Source organism: Ailuropoda melanoleuca, chromosome 9 (genome assembly GCF_002007445.2).
Source record: "Ailuropoda melanoleuca isolate Jingjing chromosome 9, ASM200744v2, whole genome shotgun sequence".
In the NCBI taxonomy this organism is placed as follows: Eukaryota; Metazoa; Chordata; class Mammalia; order Carnivora; family Ursidae; genus Ailuropoda; species Ailuropoda melanoleuca.
In genome coordinates this window covers 82,013,271-82,020,781 of record NC_048226.1, presented here as the reverse complement: position 1 = coordinate 82,020,781, position 7,511 = coordinate 82,013,271, and the positions used below count along the sequence as shown (strand labels likewise).

Sequence of the window (7,511 nt, the reverse complement as noted above, 5' to 3'; positions counted from 1 at the left end):
TTTAGAAGGGGAGGGGAGTGATTAGACATGTGTTTTGCAAAGGTTCTTTAGGCTGCATTGCCGGGAAGTGATTAATTGAAAGAAGTCAAGAGTGGAAGTGGAGAGACCAGTTAAGGAGGCCACTGAGAGAATGGAGACATGATGGTGGGATAGACAACAAACAAAACAAAACTAACCTTCATATAACCCTCCTCCATCTGCTCTGTCTCAGTGTATGGTTCCCCAATCCTGTCCATCTAATCCTTGCAAGTCAGCCCCAAACCAGAGGAATTATCTTTGCAACTCCCTCTGCCACCACCTCCTAAGGAATCAGTTGCCAATTCCTGTTGGTTTTATTTCCTTTAAAAAAAACCCACAAACGAACACAAATTACACCTGGACATTTACTCTAGCCCTCTCCGATATGCCTGGATGGTCTTTCTGAAATGAAGCAGCCTCCATTAGTGTCCAGACACATGATTTTTTTCCCCTCTATCCTTATCTTGTTCTCTACTGCCATGGGACTTTTTGCACATGCTCTTCTCTCTTCTTGGGAACTCAACCTCCACATCCCAGCTCCGCATCAATTCCTCCAGGAAGACCTTCACTTCCACTCCCAACTTCCCTACTTTTGGGTCTCCTTGTACATTCGCGCTTTTTTTTTTTTTTTTTTTTGTGGCACAAGTATTTCTAAAGATTCCTCCCTAGCTATACCAAAAACTTCATGAAGGCAGGTACTGTCTCTTCCGTATGCATCATTATGCCCCAGACCCTAGCTATCACAATATATGGTTCAGAGAAGACCATCTATAAATATAGGTTGACTCAATGAACCCCTAGATTTTATGGAGCTTAAGGTTTTCATGTTACCTTCGTCACTACGGAAACATTAAAATGATTTTTTGTGTCATGGCAAACAAAGCTGCACAACAACAACTATTCCTTCTAAAACAAGCATAATAACGGTAAACCCAGATATTCACGCCACTAGCAAGCACTGCGCGTGGGCTCTCTGCCAGGTCCGCAACGCTTGTAGACCCTCTAGCAAGAGAATCACCTTTGCGCTTGCTCAGTTCGGAGGCTGCACAACCAGAGGGCGGGGTCCAAAGAAAAGGAAATGGTCACTGCGCCTGCGTCGCTGCTTCAAGGGCTTAGGCAGGCTGCGCAGGCGCATAGATACCATTTTGACCGTAAACATCCTGCCGATTTGAACCGAGGATTTGGGCGGCAGGAAGAGCCGCGGCGTAACGGCAGCCATCTTGTTTGTTTGAGTGAATCGGAAAGGAGGCGGTGGCTGTGGCGGCGGCGGGAGCTGCTCCGAACCTACACCTCACAGGGGCTCCCCCCCTTTCCCCGCCCCCTCCCCCGACCCTTTTTCCCCTCCCCAGGCCACCCAGCCCCCAACTCCCGGCGGAGAGCAAGGTAAGATACTCGGCCAGCCCCACTTATCCTCGGGCTCCCTCCGCCTACCCTTTCCTTGCCGTCTTGCCGTCTAGGAGCCAGACTCGGGGGGGTGGGGGGCGGGGGAAGCGAGGGAGAAGAGCACTCGCCGCGCCCCGGGACAGTGGCCGTGCTGCCACCCTCCGAGCTCCGGAACGGCAGCGCCGCCCGCCCAGGCCTCTTCCCCCCGGCCCGCCCTCGGCCAGTACCCGCGCAGCCTGGGCGCGCATTATCGCTTGTTTGGTAACAAATGGTTCTGGTCCGTTCTAAGGCCCAGAAAGCCGTTACTCCGCCAGTCCCTCGGGAGCCGCATCTCCCGGAGGAGGTAGAGGAAACCCTGCGCCGCGGAGGGAGAGGCGGAGGTTTGAACGAGCCCGCTCTGGGGACTGGGCCGCCTACTCCGGTAAAAATGGCTGTCTAGGAAGACACGGGGCGGGAGGCGGCGGCGGGTCGGCGCCCGCGATGGCATCTCGAAGGGGCATCAACCGTTCGCCGAGCTTGGGTTCTGAGGTCGGCGACGTGCGGGCCTTCCCTTCGCGGGCGCTGTGGGGCCGCACCACGGCGGCGGGCCCCTCGCCAGGGACTGCTGCCCCCCCTCCCCTTTTTTAAAGGAAACATTTTACGTTGGGAATGTTACCTATTGGACAGACCAATAGAAAACCCGACCAAGGGAAGTTGCTTCTGATTCTTAGGAAATTAGCATAATTGGTGTCCCCCCCCCCCACTTTTCTAATGATTAGGGATCTTGAGTGTTTTGGTACTGATATAGAGACGCTTTGGGAAGAAGGTGTGTGTTTCTGACAAATGATTGACGTCTTTTTGCTCGCCGGGAAAGGCTTTGCGATTAATCCGTTGTGATGGAGTGGGGTGAAACTGTCTAGTTGTGCTGCCAGATATAGCGGCCTTCTTCAAATTTGAAAGAAGGAAACGCTGGAGGGTTTGCCCACCCTATGATTTGTAAGGCTGTCTTAAGCGTTCAGAAACGCGCTTGCGTTTATAAGGCTTTCTGGTAAAGGCTTGTGTTTATCAGCTCTCTTTGCAAGCGAAAGTTAATATTTGCTCTCATAATGCTGTTTTAGAATCATCACTAAATTCCAGGAAAAAATTATTATTTTCATAAAATGAATGCAAATGCCAGTGACCTGTGTGAGTTGGCAGAATTTTGGAGACAGGCTGGAGAAGATTTCCTAAGTTGTAGAGTCATTAAATTTCCTTTTTTAATGTTGGAGGCAACTCAATTATTTTTGAAAAGACACTGATGACATATACCATATCCAGTGATTAAATTATTTAACACTTCGTAAATGGTTGAGGTGACAGCAGTGCATAACTAATGGACATAGTGCTTTTTATACAAAACTAGAATTACATTAGCAGAGTGTAACCTAATTTTTTTGTTATTTATAAGGACAGCACATTAGTACACTCTGGAATCAAGTTTTCTTGAGTGGCGTATGTTTAAAGTATTGTTAAAGTTGATTATTTCTTTCCTGATGAATTTCTGTTTATTAGAACACATACTCTGATAAATTTTGTCTTTTACATTTTAGCACAGAGAGGAAATTTCTAATTTTTGAGAAATAAAGGTTTTGTGTTTGTTTAAAGGTGATGTCTGGTTAGGCATAATCTTGCCGACCTGTATATGCTCTGCTGTGAAATTTTTTTCAAAGTTACTGTTTACTTACGTCTACAGTGGGATTGTGTTGGTTTGCTGTTCTATTTCATTCTTATAATCCTGTTTGGTAAATATCCTCTTTTTATAGATGGGAAAGCTAAGACTCAAATGTTAAGTAACTTTTAACCCTTACTAAACAACTAAGGAGGGAGCAGAATTTGAGTCTAGGACCTTCTGATTGTAAAACTCTTGTTCGAAGAATGTTAGTACCAAAAGGGTGGGGAGCTCTAGTGTGCAGGGTTGGAAGTAACTTCTGTTCTTGAGACACTCCCCAATCCCCCAGAGATAATTACATTATTACATGAGTTAGGTATAGACGTTTTCCAAGGTTAACAAATCCCTGAATTTCAATCTTCCAGGTGTTTATAGTTTGTGAAAATGAACCACACAGACTAAGCACCTTAAGCTGCTAGTTAATGGCAAAGCAGGATTGAGTCTTGACTTCCAGTATAATAGTATTTACTTTGAGTAGGTGATATTTGTGTATGTTCCAAGTTAAAGCAGTACGAAAAGGTAGGTCTCACTTTCCCAGCAGACCCACTTTCCAAAGGTAACCGGTGTCATCATTTTCATCTGTAAGCCACAGATATTTTATGCAAGTGCATTACATATATATTAGAGCCCTCCCTTTATTTTAAATACATATATGTGTATCATTGTTTAAGGCCACATGGAATTGTTTTTGGCTGTATTAATTTGTTAAAAGTCGCTAATTAGCAGCTAGGTAAGTTATTTCTGATATTTTGCCATTAAAAGTCATGCTGGCAGGGCAACGCAGTATTGCAGTTAGAAGTGTAGGCTCTGAAATTCAAGTTCCCACTCGCATTAAATGCTAGTGACCTTTGGCACATTGTCCTCTCCTTTTCTCTCGTTTTCTGGTCTTTAAAATGGGCCAGTACTTATCTCATACGGCTGTCATGAAGATGGACACACAAAATTCTTAGATCTTAGTGAGATTTTTTAAGATTTTTGTTACTAATATTTTACGTCTCCAAGTATATCTTTGGCATTATTACTGGAAGTGCAATTTCTGGTTTGAAAGTATGAATGTTTGAGATTTTCATAAGGTGTTTGCAAATTGCCCTTCAAAGAGGTCATACCAATTTATACAACCATTGTCCTGCCCTGTTTCCTAAGAGATGAGTAAAATACCATAATTCATATTGTAAAAACATGAAGTTACTTTTTAGGATATATTGAAAAAGTTTGCTGCTTTAGGAAAAAAATGAGAAATCATGAAATTGCTAAGCTATGCTCTGGGACCAGATGTAGGCTTTATGCTAAGATCTTTTGCAAAGGATTAACAGAGATCTACAGAAATTCAGAATCTACAGAGATTAATCGACTTCTTTTTTTAAGATTGGTTAAAGTATAGTAATACTAGATTAATCGACTTCTTTTTTTAAGATTGGTTAAAGTATAGTAATACTAAGTAATACTAAAAAGATTGTTTAAAAGCAATGATTATACTTTCTCCTTCTTTAGATATAAGCCAGTAGTTGATCCACCACAGTGCTTCAGGCTTCCTTTAGTTATTAGGGTGATTTCCTCTTGCTAATTGTTTCCCAGATTAATTTTAGCACCACTCTGCTTTACTTACCCCCGTCCCGTGCCAAGAAAGCATCTATTTAGGAATCTCTGCCTCCGCATAGCTGGGATATTTTAGGCATGGTACTCTGACCGGAGCTTAAGTCCTGGCCATGAGCTACTGACACCTGTTGAAAGCACCAGTAGTTTTAATTTCTAAAATCTCCAGAATTTTTTACATGTGTCAATTATGAGATCACTTGGTGTATCTCATTTCCTTATTCATTAAGCACATATGTAGTAGTTGACGTGCGGCAGGCAGTATTCTAAGTGCTAAATATTAAGGAGATTTTTATTTGGAACACAGCTATGTTCTGCAGTAAAACTTGGGACTTCATGTGTATGACGGTGACTGTATTTCTAAGAACACACTGCCATATTGAATTTCTACAAAATCCTGTAGACTTTATAGTGTAGATGCAACTTAATTTTCACACTAACGTTTAGGCTTAAAGTTAAAAGCACTGCTTTGCAACATAGGTTCATTGATTATGGGAAGCATATTTTGAACTATAAAATACTGCTGAGCAGGATATGAGATACACTTGAGGTGTTATCATTTAATTCTTCTACCTTAGCGTATTTGATCTGAATTCTTCCTAGTTTCGTATTCCTTAGTTCTTTTCTTAACTTCACATTTGAGAGAAAGAGTTCACAACATTGGGCAATTGATGAAGCCTGTTTTTTTTCTTTGGAGACAACTTTCCTGATGTACATTAATGATCCACTGGGAACATCTGGTTCAGCAAATGAGAATTTCAGGACCCTTTGCTGTTAAGTGATGGAAAATGGAGAGGAGGCAAACTTGATTGAATTACCACCCTCCACCCTTTCAAACATTTTTGACAGTCATTAAGTCTCTTGCCTGTGATATGTTTAAATAATAGTTTCTGTACATCACTGGAAAGAATGGGCACAGTTTTTAATTAAAAGTACAGTAAGCAAAATTCTCATTCTAAAATTTACAGTCTCTCTAAAAACATGAAAATTAGGTTTTACTTTGGATTCTTTTAAGCTAATTCAAAAAGGAATTTTTATTCCCACTAGCAGTGTATAAGGGATGAAGCTTCTGTATATCTTCACTGGGCTTTGGTGTTGCCATTATTTTTTATTTTAGGTCTTTCAGTAGATGTGCAGTGATCTCTCACGGGTCTAAATTTGCTTTTTTTTTTTTTTTTAAAGATTTTATTTATTTATTTGACAGAGTTAGAGACAGCCAGTGAGAGAGGGAACACAAGCAGGGGGAGTGGGAGAGGAAGAAGCAGGCTCATAGCGGAGGAGCCTGATGTGGGGCTCGATCCCATAGGGATCACGCCCTGAGCTGAAGGCAGACGCTTAACCGCTGTGCCACCCAGGCACCCCTAAATTTGCATTTTCTTAATGACTGGTGATGGTGAACATCTTGTTCTTATTTGCCGTATGTCCTTTTCTGTAAAATTTCTTTTGCTCATTTTCTAATTAGATTTTCTTACTTGAGTTTTTAGAATTCTTTATTCTGGATCCAGGTCCCTGTCAGATATGTCATTTTCAAAATTTTTTCCCATTTTGTACTTTACATTCTCGGTGAGCTCTTTCATAGAACAGAATTTCTTAATTTGATAAAGGTCAATTCATTTTTTTTCCCCCTCTATGGGACATGTTTTTGGTGTCCTGTGTAAAAACTCTTACTGGGCGCCTGGGTGGTTCAGTCAGTTAAGTGTCTGCCTCATGTCATGATCCCAGGGGCCTACTTAGCAGGGAGTCTGCTTCTCCCTCTCCTGCTCCCCATTTGTGCGCCCTCTCTTTCTCTCTCAAAAAATAATGCACGCTCTGTCTCTTTCTCTCTCTCTCAAAAAAAAAAAAAAAAAAGATTTACCAACATTTAGGTGTACCAAAGTTTTTTCCCTCTTTTTTTTTCTAAAAATTTTAAACTTTTACATTTAAGTCTGTGATTTATTTTGAATTACTTTTTATATAATGTGTGAGGATCAGGATTCTCTTTCCCCCCTTGTGGATGATGTCCAATCACCCAAGCATTATTTGTTGAAAAGACTATCCTTTCCCCTGTGTCAAGCTGCTTCATCTTTATGAAAAATCAGTTGGACTTATTTATGTGGATTTGTGGGTTCCCTGTCCTGTTTCATTGATCTGTATGTTTTTCTGTCTGCCAAACAATGTTGACTATTGTAGCTATGTAAATCTTGAAATTGGTTAGACAAATTCATCCCACTATATTCTTTTAAAAAAAAAAAAAGTTTTACCTATTCCCATTCCTTTGTCTTTCCATATAAATTTTACAAAAATCTTGTGAATGGCTATAAAGAAAACTCGCTAGGATTTTGACAGGCTTTATGTTAAAGTTTCTTTTAAAACTAAACTGTCACTTATCATGCTACCCAGCAGTCATATGTCAGGACATTTGTCCCAGAAAATGAAAACTCTGTTCACTATAAGTTTATATACGTAGATTTATAGCAGCTTTATTTGAAACAGCCTCAAGCTGGAAACAGCCAAATATCCTTCAATAGGTGATTGACAAAGCAAATAGTGGTATGTTCATCTCATGGAATGCTAGTCTGTGATGAAAAAGGAACATACTATTGATACATGCAATAATTTGGGTGGATTTCAAAGAGTGTTAAATGGCTGAATCCAAAAGGTCACGTACTGTATGATTCCATTTATATAACATTCTCAATATGACAAAATGGGTGTGACAATTTAAATAGGAGATAGAGATAGGAGAGAGCGAGCTTTGTGTTGATGAATTAGTTTTGCATTTTATTCCCTCACAGTGGTGGTTACACAAATCTGCACATGTGATAAAATTGCATAGAATTATACATAGACA

General features: G+C 41.1%; 1 protein-coding gene across 2 annotated transcripts in view; it reads left to right on the top strand.

The window, feature by feature from the left end:
• Positions 1–1,194: 1,194 nt before the first annotated feature.
• RAD21 (RAD21 cohesin complex component) overlaps positions 1,195–7,511 on the top strand; it is a 28,743-nt gene continuing 22,426 nt past the window's right edge. Inside the window, exon 1 of one of the 2 annotated variants that reach the window (XM_034668551.1) lies at positions 1,195–1,401. The gene's annotated coding sequence lies outside the window, so the exon portion shown is untranslated. Of the gene's footprint in view, positions 1,402–1,506; positions 1,823–7,511 lie in introns of those variants that run through there. The other variant, XM_002928385.4, reaches the window with a different exon arrangement.